Genomic DNA, 18,355 nt, shown 5'->3' with positions numbered 1-18,355 from the left:
TTCATTAGAGAAGGAAATAGTAAACCAATCCAGAGCTTTACTAAGAAAACTCTATGGGCAGTCACTCTACTAAGTCATGAACAGTCATACTTCACTGAATAACTGAACAACCAGGTGGTAAAGTAAATTGAGCAACTGATCTGGAGTCAGGAAAATCGGAGGTCAAAATCTACCTTCAGTAATAGCTGTGTGATGGTAAGCAAGTTGCTTAACTTCTATTTGTCTTATTATCCTCATCTAAAAATAAAATAGGAATAATAAAGTCACTTACTTCACATGATTGTTGTGAGGATAAAATGAGATATTTAGAAAGTGCTTAGCGTAGTCCCTGGTAAATAGTTGATATAAATGTTATGATGAGGAGGAGGAAGGGAAAAATAATGAAGATGAAAATGATGATCATAACTAGTGAGTAAGGGGATATTAATGAAAATGGAACCAATACTTGAAAAGATGGAAAAGGATAAAGTATCATCTGAAGAAAACCAGGTCTCAATGACTGTTAGAAGATCAAAGGAATGAAGAAAAAAAACACATTATCCATGAAAGTAAGTATTGCTCATGAACCAGGATTCCAGAGTGTAGAAGTAGAATGCAGAGGTTAGAGGGGTATTTACTAAATTCTGGTTTTCTAACTGGTTCAAATAAAAGTTGGGAAAAAATGATGTGAGGTGTTTGCAAACTCTGTGATGTCCTCATTTCAGAGTTAGAGGGTCTTATCTTCTTTTCCTTCCTCTCATATCGATTTTCTGTGTGATAAATTATAATTCTGTGGTTCTTCAGTGTGGAGATCAAATGAGATAATGAAGGTGAAAGAAATTTTTCAGTGAATTTATAATAATTTTAGCACAGAACTTTCTCCACCAATGCTGGTTGTACCCTTACTCATGCTCTCTTGTTTAATGTGACTTTCATTCTGGACATTCTGTAAATGCTCCATGAAGTATCTATTAGAAATATTAGAGATAGAATAGGGCCATATTCAGAGAATTAATACTTTAGACAAATTTGAATCAACAAGATTGGTGGGCACATATAAAAATAAGAAAGACAAACATGGGTGAATGATTTAGACATAAAAGGTGATGTCAAAAGCAAATTAAGGGTGCTCGTTTTGGCAGCACATATACTAAAATTGGAACGATGCAGAGAGGATTAGCACGGCCCCTGCGCAAGGATGACATGCAAATTTGTGAAGTGTTCCATGTTAAAAAAACAAGCAAATTAGGGAAACAAGGCAAAATTCCTGTCAGATCTACAGATAAAAGATTTTATGACCAAATAAAAGATAGAAAAGATATTAAATGAATAATTTTGATGATATAAAATGAAAAAGTTTTTGTACAAACAAAATTCATGTAGTCAAAATTAGAAAAGAGGGAAATGGGAAGAACGTTGCAGCAAATTTATGATAAAGGTATTTCTCAAATATATAGGGAAGAAAGCCAAATTCAAAATAATATGAGTCACTCTCCAACTGATAGTCATATGCAGAAGAAGAAAAAAATTATCAAAGTCATCAATAGTCACATAAAAATGTTTCAAATCACTAATACTTAGAGAAACCAAAATGAAAACTACTCCAAGGTATCCCCTCACACTATCAGATTGACCAACATGATTTAAAAGTAAAATGACATGCTGGTAGGGAGGTAGAAAAATTGAAATACATACACGCTGCAGGGTTTTGAGCTGGTCTGACCATTCTGAAGAACAATTTGGAACCACAAACAGAGGGCTATCAAATTGTGTATGTTTTTTGACCCATCAGAACCACTATAAAGAGATAAAAGTAAAAATGGAAGAGACCTATGTGAAAATATATTACCTATTTTTGGGGTGACAAAGAGTTAGAAATTCCAAGAATGTTCATCAGTTGAGGAATGACTGAACAAGGTGTAGTATATTAATGTTAAGGAAATATTATTGTGCTGTAAGAAATGACAAACATGACTTCAGAAAAATGTTATTTTTTATTATTCCAATTATATGTAAATATAGTTTTCAACATTCATCTTTTTTTAAGTTTTTTGAGTTCCACACTTTTCTACCTTACTCCTTTCTCTTCCCTCTCCTCATGAAAATAAGTAATCTGATATAGGTTATACATGTACTATCATGTTTAGCATATTTTCAAATTAGTCAAGTTGTGAAAGAATAATCAGAACTAAAGGGGTAAAAAACCAACCATGAGAGAAGAAAAAACATAAAACATTTTAAAAAGTGAAAAAAATATGCTTTGGTTTACATTCAGACTACATAGTTTTTTTTTCTCTGAATGTGAATGACATTTTCTATCATGTCTTTTAGGATTGTCAATGATCACTGAACTGGTGAGAGGAGCTAAGTCCACCATTGTTGATAATCACCCAGTATGTCTGCTTTGTTTTAAATAAAAAATGATCATGTTTCAATCTGTATTCAGACACTGTCAGCTCTTTTCCTGGGGTTGGAAAGCATTCTTTATTATTAGTTCTTCAAAATTCTCTTGGATCACAGCACTGCTGAGAAAAACTAAGTCATTCACAGTTGGTCATCTTATAATATTGCGACTGTTTTGTATATAGTACATTTCACATTGCATCTGCTAATGTAAGTCTTTCTACATAACATCCTGTTCATCATTTCTTACTGCAAAATAGAACTTCATCACAATCACATACCACAACTTGTGCAGCCATTCCCAGACAATGATTATCCCTTCAATTTCTAATTCCTTGTCACCAGAAAAGAGCTAATATAAATATTCTTATACCTATAGATCCTTTTACATCCTTTGAGTCATCTCTTCCGGAATACAGACATAGTAGAGGCGTTCCTAGATTCAGTAATATTGTAATGATGATCTACTGTGAAAGACTTAGCTACCATGAGCAAGACAACCATGATCAAAACAAATCGAAATGACCTATGATGAAAAACACTATCTACCTCCAGAAAGAAAACTGAAGAATAGCGCAGATTGAAGCATATTTTTTCACTTAATTTTTTTAGCCTTTTTTTAACATGATAATTGTAGAAATAGGTTTTACCTGACTTCACATCTATAATTGATATTATATATCTTGTCTTCTCAATGGATGGGGAGGAGGTGGAATGAGGGAGACAGTTTGGAATTCAAATTTTTATATGTATGCTTAAAACAAAACAAGACTGTGTACTACATAGTAATAATGTAGGGCAAGGTCTGACCCCAAACTTAGTCATGTATCAGAGAGCCTGCTGACAATTCTCATTATTCCTTTATCTATTTGTACTAACCCTTTAACACTACTCTCTCATTTGGGGGTCTACTTTATCACCCCAAAGCTCCAAAGGGAATCTTAAACCTGGAGTGGATTGTGAAACATACAGAAAATACCACTACATGAAGAAGTTATCCTTCCTCCTTACCCTTTCATGTCAGTACCTATATTATGTAGCCCCAATAGTCCTATAATAATATAGTTTTGAGGCAAAAAATCATGGAATCATGGACTTTGAACTGGAAATCACCTTATAGTACATTTAAAATTATGTTTTGACTTCATTTTACAGATAAGGAAATTGAGTTCCATAGAGGGTCTTGTTTTGTTCTTACTTCCAATCAATGCCACAAGGATTAAACAGGAGAATAAGAATTTGAAACCAAGTTTGCTTATTTTGAATTCACAACTCTTTTACCTACTGTCTCAATCCAGGTCCTTTAATATGGCATAGATAAGAGGAATACTTGATCTGTACATATCTTATTCTTTGATCTCACTCTATATCTGGATCTTCTCCTTTTCTATTCACACTTATGCTTGATGAAGTCTTTTATGTTCATTTTTCTTAGGTTCCGCCATAAAAGTAATATCTCATAATAGCATAATGGGTTCTCAAGTGCTCTACTAGTAGAATATGAGATACTGTTTCCAGAAAGATGGAAAGACATCTAGTACAGTTCCAAGAAAGACTCTGTATCTATTCTCTGAAGACCAGAGAAACTCAATATAGTTAATAGGAGGAATTAATGAAACTAACATTAAGTGTCTTCTATATGTTAGACATTTTACTCAACTCTGGGGATTCAAAGAAAGATAAAAGATAGTTCCTGCTCTCAAGGAACTAATAGTCTAAGGGAGCATTTATCCAGTTCTTTTTAGTTTCCAAATGCTATTGCATACATATTTTCATTTGATCATCACAGCAACTCTGTGAAGTAGATGCTATTATATTTATATATTTATGTATGTGGCATATATTTATATAGATTTCTGTTGTTTGCCCTTTGTTTTTGAAGAGGATTAATGACATCATGGGGCAGTATTTTTAGTGGTTAATGAATTGGGTTTAAGTGAGGCAAAGTTGCATAAAGTTGGCAGTCTTACTCTCACTCTTTCTTCTAGTGTCATCAAAGTCCAGTGACAAAATAAAAATCAGGATGACTGACAGTGATCTAGGATGCAGCGTGTAGCCTTGGCAACCTTGATGTCTGACCACACTCTAAGTGCTCCATTGCACCTGCTTCAGCTGCTTTTGTGGTCATTGGAACAAATTGTTCTCATCCACATATATTTAGGTGGAATATCTCTGAACTCACAAATGGGTTTGAAGCCTATCAGTTACTCTCAACCTGGTTGAGACATTTACCAAGGGTTTACCAGGGCTGCTCTGCATGCTACAGTTTCCTAGAACCATAGCTGAGAGTTGAATGAAATAAAATGCCAAAGGTAGCTGAGATACCCTAAAAAGGACTTGGCAAGCTCTCAAATCAAAGATGAGTCCTCTACGTAAAACCCATATACCACATAATGGCTAAACTGAGGCTGAAAGAGTTTACATAGAAAATAACCTGAATTAGGATTTCAAATCAAGTCCTCCTAACTCCAGGTAATAGATTGTTTAGTCATAAAAGTCCATTTTTATAAAGAGATATTTAAAAAAACTCCACTCCCCCATAAATATATTATAGTATATGCATTTCCAACTTAGTTTATAAACCACAAGAGGCTCCTGAATAGGGTTAATACAGTGTTACAGGCTAATCAACATTAAAGAATTATAATCACATGTGACTTTAGAAATCATTTAGTCTTCCTGGTGATATAGATGAGGAGAAAGATGCACAGAAGGAAAAAAATACTTCCCCAAGGTCACACTGTTAGGGGTAGAGCTCAGGCTAGAACCCATGTTTCCTCACCCAGGCTGAGTTCTTGCCAGAATATCACGTGGATGGCAAGCTATGTCAATAGCAATCCTCTCTCTGCTCTCCTACACTGCACATGCTGGGCTTTTCCTGCACCCTCCTGAGCAATCCATCTTGCTAGAGAAATACATGTTGTTATTAGCAATGACTATTTTTGAGCAAGTAAATTGTTGTAGGAACTTTATAGAACATAACAACTCAGGAAAGGATAAAGAGAAGGTAGCCCAGAATATATATTTATATTGCTGGGGAAAAGAGATAACTTTTGTTATTGTTGTTATTGTTATCACTGCTTCTGTTGTTTAACTGTGTAAAGGATGCATGAGTATTTTGCCATTGTGAAGGGTACAGCTGGAGCAGTCAACTCTGCCTGCCCCTTTCCACCTTGGTGATTCTTTGGGGTTCCAGAGATCTTCAGGGTAATATGATGCCCTGTGTGGATAGAAGGAGAGGAGGGAGGGAGAGGAAAGAAGGAAGGAGCTATGTTATTCAAATGGAACTGGTCAGTTGTGTCCCCAGTAAGACAACTCCTACTACTGGTAGGTTGCCTTGACACAACCACAAACATGCACACAAACACACAAACACATACACATACAGACATACACACATATATGAATTTGCATACATTTCTGTATAGATGTACATATATTTTTATAATATATAGTCATATATAGTCAGAATCAGTGTTGAAATCTTACCTATTCTCACACCAGGGACCCTTTACCTGTGTTGTGTGTCACAGAGTACTGTGTTGTGTGTCACAGAATCAAAGGTTCTTAGATTTAGAGGTAGTGGAAGATCTGAGCCTAAATCCTAGCTCTGCCTAGCTCTCAGAAACTGGTTCTGAGTCTCAGATCTCACATAAGGAAAATGAGAGGACTGATCAATTAATCAATCAATAAACATTTAAGGGCCTAGCATGTGGCAGGTGCTGTGTTAAATGCTGGGAATATAAAAAGAGGCAAAAGACAGTCTGCAAAAATTCATTGAACCATTCTGGGCTTTAGTTCTCTTCTCTGAAAAAATAGGACATTTGGGATAAATATGTCCTAGGTATATTCCAGTCCTGGAATTTCTGAGCTGAAGTCATTTCATTTCTTAGAATTTAGTCTTCTCATTTTTAAAGTGAGGAATGCAACACAGACAAATTGGGAAATTTTGCTGCCATTGTGTGAAATTTAATATACAAGAAAACTTTCTTTTATTATTTTAAAGATTTTATTTATTTTAAGTTTTACAATTTTTCCCCTGATCTTACTTCCCTCCCCCCCACCCCCCCACAGAAGGCAATTTGTCAGTCTTTACATTGTTTCCATGGTATACATTGATCCAAATTGAATGTGATGAGAGAGAAACCATATCCTTTGCTTTGCTTTATTTTGTTTTTAGGTTTTTGCAAGGCAAATGGGGTTAAGTGACTTGTCCGAGGCCACACAGCTAGGTGATTATTAAGTGTCCCAGGCTGGATTTGAACTCAGGTACTCCTGACTCCAGGGCCAGTGCTCTATCCACTGTGCCACCTAGCCACCCCAAGAGAAATCATATCCTTAAGGAAGAAACATAAAGTAAAAGAGATAGCAAGATCAGACAATAAGAAATCATTTTTTTCTAAATAAAAGGTAATAGTTCTTGTTCTTTGTTCAAGCTCCATAGTTCTTTCTTTGGATACAGATGGTATTCTCCATTACAGAGAACCCCAAATTGTCCCTGATTGTTTCACTGATGGAATGAGCGAGTCCATCAAGGTTGATCATTGCCCCCATGTTGCTATTAGGATGCATAGCGTTTTTCTGGTTCTGCTCATCTCACTCAGCATCAGTACATGCAAATCCCTCCAGGCTTCCTGGAATTCCCATCCCTCTTAGTTTCTAATAGAACAATAGTGTTCCATGACATACATATACCACAGTTTGCTAAGCCATTCCCCAATTGAAGGACATTTACTGGATTTCCAATTCTTTGCCACCACAAACAGGGCTGCTATGAATATTTTTGTACAAGTGATGTTTTTTACCTTTCTCATCATCTCTTCAGAGTGTAGACCCAATAATTGTATTGCTGGATCAAAGGGTAGGCACATTTTTGTTGCCCTTTGGGAATAGTTCCAAATTTCTCTCCAGAAAGGTTGGATGAGTCCACAGCTCCACCAATAATATAATAGTGTCCCAGATTTCTCACATTATTTCCAACAAAGATCATTATCCTTTCTGGTCATATTGGCCAGTCTGACAGGTGTGAGGTGGTACCTCAGAGAAGCTTTAATTTGCATTTCTCTAATAAGTAATGATTTAGAGCAATTTTTCATATGACTAATGGATTACTTTGATCTCCTTATCTGTAAATTGCCTTTGCATATCCTTTGACAATTTGTCAGTTGGGGAATGGCTTTTTTTAAAAAAAATTTTGACTCAGTTCTCTGTATATTTAAGAAATGAGTCTTTTGTCGGAAACATTAGTTGTAAATATTGTTTCCTAGTTTACTGCATTTCTTTTGATCTTGGTTACAGTAGTTTTGTCTGTGCAAAAGCTTTTTAATTTAATGTAATTGAAAACATCTAGTTTGTTTTTAGTGATGTTCTTCATATCTTCCTTAGTCATAAATTGCTTCCCTTTCCATAGATCTGACAGGTAAACTAGAACTTGATCTTCTAGTATGCTTATAGTTTTGTTTTTTATGTCTAAATCCTATATCCATTTGGATCTTATCTTGGTATAGGATGTGAGGTGTTGGTCTAAGTTTCTTTCATACTAACTTCTAATTTTCCCAGCAGTTTTTTTTTTATCAAAGAGAGAGTTTTTTATCCCAATAGCTGGACTCTTTGTGTTTATCAAACAGCAAATTTCTATAATCGTTTCCTGCTATTGCACCTATTCTGTTCCTCTGGTCCACCACTCTATTTCTTAGCCAATACCAGACAATTTTGATGACTGATGCTTTGTAATATAATTTTAGATCAGATAGGGATAAACCACCTTCCTTTCTACTTACTTTTTCATTAAATCCCTGGAAATTCTTGACTTTTTATTTCTCCATGTGAATTTACTTAAAACTTTTTCTAACTCATTAAAGTATTTTTTTTTGGAATTTTGATTGGTAGGGCACTAAACAGGTAGTTTAGTTTTGGTAGAATTGTCATTTTTATTATATTAGCCCTACCTATCCATGAGCAGTGATGTTTGCCCAGTTATTTAAATCTGATTTAATTTGTGTGAGAAGTGTTTTATAATTGTTTTCAAAAGTTTCTGAGTCTGCCTTGGCAAATAGACTCCCAGGTATTTTATATTGTCTGAGGTTACTTTGTTTTCCTCCCTTCTAACTCAATGCTTTACTGTTTACCTCTCTTGGCACTCATGTCATTAGATTGACACTAGATATGTCTTATTCTCCTGAGTCCTTGAGATCATTAACTATGTCTTGATCATCTTTCAGTGACAAATCCTTGTGTAAAACCTAACAGAGATTTTAGAAGACACATTTTCCAGTAACACAATGACAAAATATAGGTCAGTAGGATATCTTGCTCTTTTTTAAGTTAAAATCTTTACCAGGTTTTGGTTTGACTGAGGCTATGCCTGTTCAGTGATTTAGGCTAGGCAAGAAATGAGGCAAAGAATAGCTTTCTTCACTTACTATTAAACAAACAAATCAATCAATCAATCAGTCTTGAAGGGGAAGATTCTCAGAATTTCTGGCCAAATAAAAATAGCTATTTACATTCACTCTGAACTATCAGGACCTAAACAATTACCAAGTAAGACTTGGACTGGGACTTGTTGTTGGCCAATCAATTGGCTTTAAGGCAGTAGTTTTTTTTTAATTTATTTTTATTAAAGATATTATTTGAGTTTTACAATTTTCCCCCCATTCTTGCTTCCCCCCCATGGAAAGCACTTTGTCAGTCTTTACTTTGTTTCCATGTTGTACCTTGATCCAAATTGGGTGTGATGAGAGAGAAATCATATCCTTAAAGAAGAGAAGAGAAGTCTCAGAGGTAACAAGATCAGACAATAAGATATCTGTTTTTTTTTCCTAAATTAAAGGGAATACTCCTTGCACTTTGTTCAAATTCCACAGCTCCTTATCTGGAAACAGATGGCACTCTCCTTTGCAGACAGCCCAATATTGTTCCTGATTGTTGCACTGATGAAATGAGCAAGTCCTTCAAGGTTGAACATCACTCCCATGTTGCTGTTAGGGCGTACAGTGTTTCTCTGGTTCTGCTCATCTTACTCAGCATCAGTTCATGCAAATCCCTCCAGGCTACCCTGAAATCCCGTCCCTCATGTTTTCTAATAGAACAATAGTGTTCCATGACATACATATACCACAGTTTGCTAAGTCATTGCCCAATTGAAGGACATTGACTTAATTTCCAATTCTTTGCCACCACAAACAAGGCTGCTATAAATATTTTTGTACAAGTAATGTTTTTACCCTTTTTCATCATCTCTTCAGGGTATAGACCCAGTAGTTTGATTGCTGAGTCAAAGGGTATGCACATTTTTGTTGCCCTTTAGGCATAGTTCCAAATAGCTCTCCAGAAGGGTTGGATGAGTTCACAACTCCACCAACAGTGTAGTAGTGTCCCAGATTTCCCACAACCCTTCCAACAATGATCATTATCCTTCCTGGTCATATCGGCCAATCTGAGAGGTATGAGGTGGTACCTCAGAGAAGTTTTAATTTGCATTTCTCTAATAATTAATGATTTAGAGCATTTTTTCATATGGCTATGGATTGCTTTGATCTCCTCATCTGTAAATTGCCTTTGCATATCCTTTGACCATTTGTCAATTGGGGAATGACATTTTGTTTTAAAAATATGGCTCAATTCTCTGTATATTTTAGAAATGAGTCCTTTTTCAGAATCATTAGTTGTAAAGATTGTTTCCCAATTTACTACATTTCTTTTGATCTTGGTTATATTGGTTTTATCTGTGCAAAACCTTTTTAATTTAATGTAATTGAAATCATCTAATTGGTTTTTGGTAATGTTCTCCAACTTTTCCTTAGTCATAAATTGCTTCCCTTTCCATAGATCTGACAGATAGACTAGTCCTTGATCTTCTAATTTGCTTATAGTATTGTTTTTTATGTCTATGTCCTGTAACCATTTGGATCTTATCTTGGTAAAGGGTGTGAGGTGTTGGTCTAATCTAAGCTTCTTACATACTAACTTCCAATTATTCCAGCAATTTTTATCAAAGAGGGAGTTTTTATCCCAATGGCTGGACTCTTTGGGTTTATCAAACAGCAGATTACTATAATCATCTCCTGCTTTTGCACCTAGTCTATTCCACTGGTCCACCACTCTATTTCTTAGCCAATACCAAACAGTTTTGATAACTGATAAGGCAGTAGTTTTTAAGAAAGAAATACATATACTATATCCCAAGCTATCTTGGGAGGTTTCAGGGATCAAAATTTACATTTCTTTGGGCAAAGTTCCTAAGTAAGGATGTGATACCCTATGTGGACAGAATGAGAGGAGGGAGGGAGAGAAAGAAAGAAGGAGCTATGTTGTCCAAATGGAACTGGCCAGTTGTGTCCCCAGTGAGTTATCTTCTACTACTGGTAGGTTGCCTTGCCACAACAACAAACATGCACACACATATACATACATACACACATATATAAACATATGTATGTTTCTGTATAGATGTACATATACTTTTATAAATATACATAGCAGAAATTCATCATTTCATGTAAAATTTTCTTTTCTGTTCTTAGTATATCAAAGTGTTTATATTTACAAATGTTTAAGTTAGCTATCTGTGTATGTATAGAAAGATATAGATGAAGATTTACGTAAAGCAGTTAGACTAAATTTCTAAGATAGTCCTTTGTATTTCAGGATCTTATGAGCCAGTATTCATTCTGAGTTAAGTATCTAAAAATCCTATTGCAGTGTCAGGATCCTGAAAAAAATGTTGAATTAGTTTTATAAAGAAAGGAGGATTTGGAAGAAATGGACCAAAGACAAGTTATTTTCTAAATTTTATTCTGTACTCATGCATTATTGTTTGCCATGCATTATTAGAATTACTTATGGATATGGACTCAACCTGTTAGTGATATAATATATTCCTTTGAACTTATAAAATGAACTTCTGTAGGGTTGTATTTAATACTATACTGCAACATTTCAGCACATTTGGACCAAATATCTAGACACTATGAGTAAATGCTTTAGTCCTAGGGATCACCACTGATTTAAATTGAATTAAATAATAATTCATTAAGTTTCTATGTTTGAGCTACTTTACTGGGAGCTATGCATATATAATGACAAAAATAGTCCTTGACTTCAAGGAGATTACATTCTATGAAGGGGAAAGAACCATATACTCTGATCAAAAATACTGTTATGAGCAAAGAAAATACACAAGTAATTTTGAAGGGTAAAGAGCATTAGAAACATAAAAGTGCCCTTGAACTAAGCCTTGAAAAAAATTTAGGAATTTCAAAAACTGAGAGAAAGGAGCATAAGTTTTCCAGGTATGGGTGAAAGCATGGGGGTGGGAGATCCAACCTTATATGAGGGGAAGGATAGATATGAGAAATGTTGTAAAAGTAGAATGAAAAATAGTTGACAAATGATTGGATGTGGCAGGGGGTAGGGAGTAGGAGAGGGAGAGTCAAAAGTTAAGTGGAGACCAGTTTGACCAGGAGTTTATAGTTCATAATATGAAATGACCAATATTTTTTCCAGAATACAAAGACTTTAAAGAGGTCTTTAAAGGAAAGTAAAAGAATTTGCATTTTATCTGGATAGGAAATGCAACCACTGAACAGAGTGTAAAAGGTAGTATGCACAGCAGAATCCTAGATAGAGAATTAAAAAGTCTCAAATTCAAAATCCAGTTCTGCCACTTACTAGCTGTGATCTTAGACAAATCAATTTGCTACTAGGCTTGAATTTCTTCATCTTATCCAGAGGATTGCATTAGATGATCTCTAAATCTTATTCCATTTTAAAATCTCTGCTCCTTTGAAACTAGAACCTAATCATCCTGGAAAGAGGTCAGATTTTTGATTTAAGAGTATCAGTTTGGTAGCAGTGTAGGAGAGGGAAAATGCTAGAGTCACCAACTAGAAGGACAATAGCCTTGGAAAGTAATGATTTGAACTAGGATGGTGACCATGTGATTATGGAGTTTAAATTGAGAAGACTTGGCACTTGATTGGAAATGAAGAGGGATGTGGAAAGATGAAGAGTCAAATTTCACTCCAGGGTTGAAAAACTCCTTCACAATAAGTTGCTGAGTCCAAAAGATGTTCTTCTTTAGTGTTCATTTGTAATTATTTAACTTCATTTTTACTTATATCAGAGTACAACCTCTTCTCTTCCATTTTCCCCCATCCCTCCTACTCTATGCCTGATGCAAGTAAAACACTTCTATGATCCCATTCTGGCTTCTGATGGTAATGTTCTCTAAGCTTAGTTATTAATTAGACAAAAGATAAACTGTCAATTTGCTCAACTTTTGAAGACTTTCTACCTAAATTCTACCAGAACTCAAAATCAACTGGAATAGCTTTTGACAGAGAGTCCAGGGTTACCTCCACTGCCACATTGACTTAGGTATTTCAGGAAGGCTATTATGGTAAAAGACCTAACACAGCAAGGCAGTGCCCAACAATGTGACACTGAAATATTCTAAATCCAATACACATTCATTTCTTTTAATTAACCTTTTAAGCTTATGATTTCTACTTTCTAAAATTTCTATAAATTTTTTGAAGACAAGGATCATATATGTGTGTGTTCATATACATACATGAACTTTCTAAATTGCCCCAAAACAATACTGTATAAGCAGCAATTAATTTAATAAATACCTGTTGAGCAAAAGAATTAATAGACTTACCAAATGTAGTGTCCATTCTGCTGGAAAAATGTGTCTTTTTGTCAATTGTTTTTCTATTTGGATTATTAGGAGTAAATCTCCTTTTATTGAACATAGATCTCCTTGATGAAACTCTATCCATATGTATCTGGGGTTTGTTGTAATCAACAAAACTTTATTCTTAAGCAAAGTATCTAGGGGGCATCATCATCTATATGAAATATACTTCTATGTTGAAATACTCTATGATACATGAAAGTATATTTGTCAAACATATTTCTATTTACTTAAATCTTGTTTAATATTGATAATCAGAGAAAAGTTATTTTTGAGGTTACAACTATCAGGGAATTTTGTAAGATCTAACACATATTTATACATATCACATGAATGTTTTTAGGTATATTTATTGTGCTTCATAATGTATGTTTACATAATGTGTACATTTATGTACTTTTATATTTGTAAAAAGATGATAGGAAGATAGCTACATAGATTATACGAATACACAAAGATATAGATAGGTGTGATTACTTTGTTAGAGAAGATGCTTTTTCCACTTCAGATTTTTTTGGGTAACTACTCAAAGAATTAATGTAAATTTAATTTACTATATGTAATTTTAAAAATATTTGATACATATTGCTACACTGAATAATTAATAAGTAGAATAAGGGATACCCTCTAGGAAATGTAGAGTTAGAAAAGAAGATGGACTGACCATGTATCCAGTGATGCATTAAGACAAGGATGTTGAAGCATTGCATTCATGCCTACAAGATATTAAAATACCTAGAGGAAGTCCTCTGGAGCTATGAATAAATTCTTTATGAAAGATTTATGGAGGAAACAGACAAGGATTGCACAGTATGAGGAGACATGATAAATTGTAATATATCACCATTGGAAAGAGTAACCATTTCAATGATATTGTAGGCCTATTGAATGAATGAAAATATATACTTGGCCAATGAGTTTTACTAGACCAAACAGGCAAGGGTAATCACCTATATGACAGTGATATGGAAAATAGTGGTTTGATTTTTTAAAATTACACATATACTTAATATATGACTACCATAGTCTAAGAAATATGATGTTACAATATTAGAAGTAGTTAACAACACAAAACATATTCTCCAGAAGCTTCCAATCTGATAAGAGATAGAATACACCTGCAAAACAAATATGTTTTATCAAGTTATATGGCATACCTACCCTTAGACTTGGAGTAAGAAAAGAATTTCAAAAGGCAGAGGTGGGATATTATGATCTTAGAAGCCTGAAGAATATCTATCTAAAAGCATGGAGGCAATAGATGACAGGATCAACTTGAGAAGCAACTGCTAGTCCATTTGAGCCACAGGACTTGTTAATGTCAGTGGTATGGGATTATCCTGTTTTAAAAAATTAAATTATCATTGCTATACTTTATAATACGATATTAGACAATTTACATTTATATGAGATTGAATCTTTCATAAAGGATATCTCAGACATAAATGAGATTAGGATAGGAAGTGTTTTAATAAGGGAAAGTCAGCATGCATTCACTCATATAATCCTCATTATGATCCTCAATATCCCTGTGTACCATCCCACTCCTGCCAGGGCCTAGTAAAAATGCTCAACATGGCACTATGGTTAGTGAAGCTCTGATCTCTCCTAATTCATCTTTCCTATTCCCTTCCTGCCAAGTATGTTTACTTTGAAGTGATAAAAAGCTAGTATACTTAACTGTCTCTTAACATAAGAGAATCCTAGACTTAGTGATATCTTGAAGAAGCGTAGTGCAGAAGGAAAACAGCTGTGATGGCCAAAGTGGGTACAAGATATGACTCCAAATTCAACAAGACATTGGTCACCTGAATGACTGGTGGCACTGTTTACCAAACATAAATGTGGTTCTGTGGTCGAATGAGTGATTTGACACCTGGACCATGCACAGTTTTTGAGATGAAATTCCAGGGGTGGGCCCTTAGCTACCTAGCCACTGATTGGTATGTCTGCTGTTTCCATGGTGATTCCATACAAAACCCGACCTACCTTCCCTTCCTACCTACTCTCCACTCCTCTATTACATGGAAACAAAAGGGATAATACAGAAGAAGCAGTTTAGTGAAGTTGGGCATGGTATAGAAGCTTTTAAGTATCATTCCTGGTAGTAGTTTCCTAGAATGGTTATGCAATTGCATTCATGTAGTTTCAGGAAGGAGAGTAGAGAAAGTCTTTCACTGTGTTTTTAATCTCTTCCTTATTGCAAAGCCTCAAATGATGTAGTACTCAGCCAGAAAGCCTCCTAGCTTGGGGAAAGGACCCTATTTCTTTTTACCTACATATAATCTGTTTTATCTTTGCACATAAATATGGAGAAAGAATAGGGTATTCAGGGAAAATGCCAAGAGCCTATGAATTCTTTACCCTAAAAGGGGTGGAGGGTGGGAGAATGAATATATGGAAGTCATAAGCTGGCAGGAAAACAGTGAAAACTGGTTTTTAAATCGTGTTTGCTGATGATTGATGATGATGATGATGATGATGATGATGATTTTTGATGAAAGAAATTGTGATATAGTAAAAAAGAAGAAAAAAGATAGTGCAGCCAGGTGCTGGGCTAGGAATCAGGAAGACTTGAATTTAAATCTAGTCAGACACTAGCTGTGTGACCCTGAGTAAGTCACTTAATTCTGTTTTCCACAGTTTCCCCATCTGTAAAATAAGCTTGAGAAGGAAATAATAAACCACTCCAATATCTTTGCCGAGAAAACCTCATGAACAGTAACAGTGCATTGCCTAACGAAGAGTTCAACACCACTGAATAGCATCAACAATTCCTCCTTTTCCATTTATGTGACTTTAGATAAGTCCCTAAAATTCATTGACCCTCAGCTTCATATGTTATGTGTGTGTGTGTGTGTGTGTACAATAAAAGGGTGATGGTAATCTCACAACACTGTGCTTTCCTATTGGGCTGTATTTTCTTAAGAAATAGTATGTGTCCAGGTAGAGAGTCCTCTTAGGTCAGTATTGCATGGTCCTGCTGATATTTTTGTCACAGTTATATAGCTCTTTTAGTTTTACAAAGCCTTTTCAAAATAATATCTCACATCATCTTCACAACAATCCAGGGAGATTAGTACTATCATTATCTCTATTTTTCAGATGAGGAAACTCAGGCAAATATAAGTTAAATGATTTACCCAGGGGTGCCAGTGTATCCAGATAGTAGTCTCTGTGACAGAATTTGAACTAAAATATTCCAGATTCTAAGTTTCCTGCTCTAACATTTGCACTGACTGTCTCTGTCATAACTATTCTCTGGGGAAGAGAGTATTGGCTAATAATATCTTATCAGTTTTTTCCTTTGATGAAGACCTTATTTTTCAAATATATACTTACTATAGAATTAAGTCAAATATATAAAAACTAGACCCAATCTCCAATTGATAAATTGTCAAAGGATATAAACAGGTAGTTTTGAGAAGACAATAATCAAAGCTATCTATCCATAGTCATGTGATTAAAAAACCCCTTTAAATCAGTATTGATTAGAGAAATACAAATTAAAACAATTCTGAGGAACAAATACTGGAGGGAATGAGAGAAAAATAAATACAGTAATGTGCACTTCAGCCATTCTGGAGGACAGTTTGGCACAATACCCTTTGGGTTTGCAATACTCCTAATAGATTGATATCCCAAAAAGATCATAGAAAAAGGAAAAGGACCTATCTGTATAAAAGCATAATAGGAACTCTTTTTGTGGTGGCAAGTAATTGTAAATGGAAGGGTTGTTCATCAATAGGGGAATGACTGATCATGTTGTGACATATGAATGTAAAGAAATATCATTGTGATATAAGAATTGATGAGGGGGATAATTTCAGGAAAAAACATGGCAAGAATTATATGAACTGATGCAAAGTGAAATGAAAAGAATCTGGAGATTATTACATCCACTAATAGCAATGTAGCAGTGATAATCACCTGTGAAAGACCTAGTGATTCTGATCAATGAAAAAATCCAAGAGAATTCCAAAGAACTCATGCAGAAAAAATAAAATAGAGAACTGATGAATGAGTGCAAACTGAAATATAATTCTCACTTCCTAAATTGTTCTTGTTCCTTCTTTTAAAATATAGCTAGCATGGAAATGTTGCATTATTTTGCATGTGTAACTGATTTATAGCCTGCCTTCTCAGTCACCGTGGGGTGGTTATGGGAGGGATATGGGAAGGAGTGAGAAAATTTTGAACTCAAAATTTAAAACAAAAAGAATCTAAAAATAAGCAAGAAATTATTTTTTAAAAAAGATCTTATGAGCTCTGAAAGGTCTGAGAGCAAGCCCTTAGAGCTATGGGAGCAGAAAACCATAACAGATTTTGCTAGCAGCTGAACTCAATGCTGATTCAAATCCTGGAACTGCCAAATATAATCTATAAATGGATCAAAGGTAGTAAAGAGGAAGTGATCATGACTCATTTATTATCTCTACTTTTGGAAAAGATTTTGTTGAGACATCTACTTCCTAGGACTGTGTTAAGTTTGAGCCCACTATCCCCAAGGTGGTGGCAGAGGGGAGTGGAATCTACCTAATGGAGGAAACATTTGTACTTTTGTTCTTGATATATTTTTGCAGGAAATGTCATTTTGCAACATGTAAAATCAAATATCCTTCAAGTTCTAAATCTTGATTCATAATTAGTATTTGATGAGGATTATTAATCTGTCTTTGACCTTTTTTCATATTTTGATAATGGTACAATGGAGTAATACAACTGGTTTCTTTTGTAATTCTGTTTTATTTATTTAAAAATGTAATTCTGAGAAGAGGTCCCAAAGGTATACCAAGTTTCCAAAGGGGCCAATGACATTAAAAATGTTATGAACCTCTGTTTTAAGACATTTGCTCCTATCATTATATTTTAGAATATTTCATTTATTTTCCTTGCTTAACTTCTTTTTCTTTTCAAGGCAATAGGGTTAAGTGACTTGGCCAAGGCCACTCAGCTAGGTAATTGTTAAGTGTCTGAGGCTGGATTTGAACTCAGGTCCTCCTGACTCCAGGGTTGGTGCTCTATCCACTGCACCACCACCTAGCCACCCTCCTTCCTCTTCTTCTTTCATCTCATCTCTATCTCTTTTGAACTACTTAATAGACTATAGGATCCTTTTAGTCCTTAACTCAACCTTTCCTCTTGCTATGACGTTTTTGACTTCTGTTTGAAAACTCGATTACTTCTCCATTGACTATCTTTTAGCTGTTCTAATCTCAATGAGCAGAATTACAGTGGGGCATGCATATGCTCTGTATACTCTATTACTAT

At 34.8% G+C, this 18,355-nt stretch overlaps 1 non-coding gene across 1 annotated transcript; it reads left to right on the top strand.

Moving 5' to 3' along the window:
* Positions 1-1,105: 1,105 nt before the first annotated feature.
* Positions 1,106-1,212, top strand: LOC141510405 (U6 spliceosomal RNA). Its single transcript, XR_012474899.1, has one exon. It is a non-coding gene; the product is annotated as a U6 spliceosomal RNA (small nuclear RNA).
* The last annotated feature ends 17,143 nt before the right edge of the window (positions 1,213-18,355 follow it).

This window comes from Macrotis lagotis, chromosome 1, assembly GCF_037893015.1.
Source record: "Macrotis lagotis isolate mMagLag1 chromosome 1, bilby.v1.9.chrom.fasta, whole genome shotgun sequence".
In the NCBI taxonomy this organism is placed as follows: Eukaryota; Metazoa; Chordata; class Mammalia; order Peramelemorphia; family Peramelidae; genus Macrotis; species Macrotis lagotis.
Note: the sequence above shows the minus strand (reverse complement) of the source record. Positions and strands in the feature narration are given on the sequence as shown.